Raw genomic sequence first — 420 nt, forward strand, 5'->3', positions numbered from 1 at the left:
CTGCTCTAGTAGCTGGAGAGAAAGAGACCTGTGATTGTCAAATAGTAGCTTATACACATTTCAGTAATACTCCAAAATGGCACAATATATTTAGCATAAAGACAAAGAGCACCCAAATTAATACTGTAACGTTTGGACTTTAACTGTCTGCGTACCACAACATTTGGTAACCTTTCTAGATGATCACTACTATTGGAGGATTTTTCAATGTCAGGTGCTAACATGAATGAATAGATAAACTGTATTATTATGTAAATGTCTCAAAATGTCCCACAACCAAAAATATGTTTCATGCAGTTGCAGTTTTAGCTGATGAAATAATTCAGACCACTAAAAAAAAAAATGTTGAGAAGACTAAAAATCACTAGTTTAACATTTCCAGATATTTTAAGTTTTCCATAACTGTGGGAACTCTATAAA

This window comes from Puntigrus tetrazona, chromosome 9 (genome assembly GCF_018831695.1).
Source record: "Puntigrus tetrazona isolate hp1 chromosome 9, ASM1883169v1, whole genome shotgun sequence".
Lineage (NCBI taxonomy): Eukaryota > Metazoa > Chordata > Actinopteri > Cypriniformes > Cyprinidae > Puntigrus > Puntigrus tetrazona.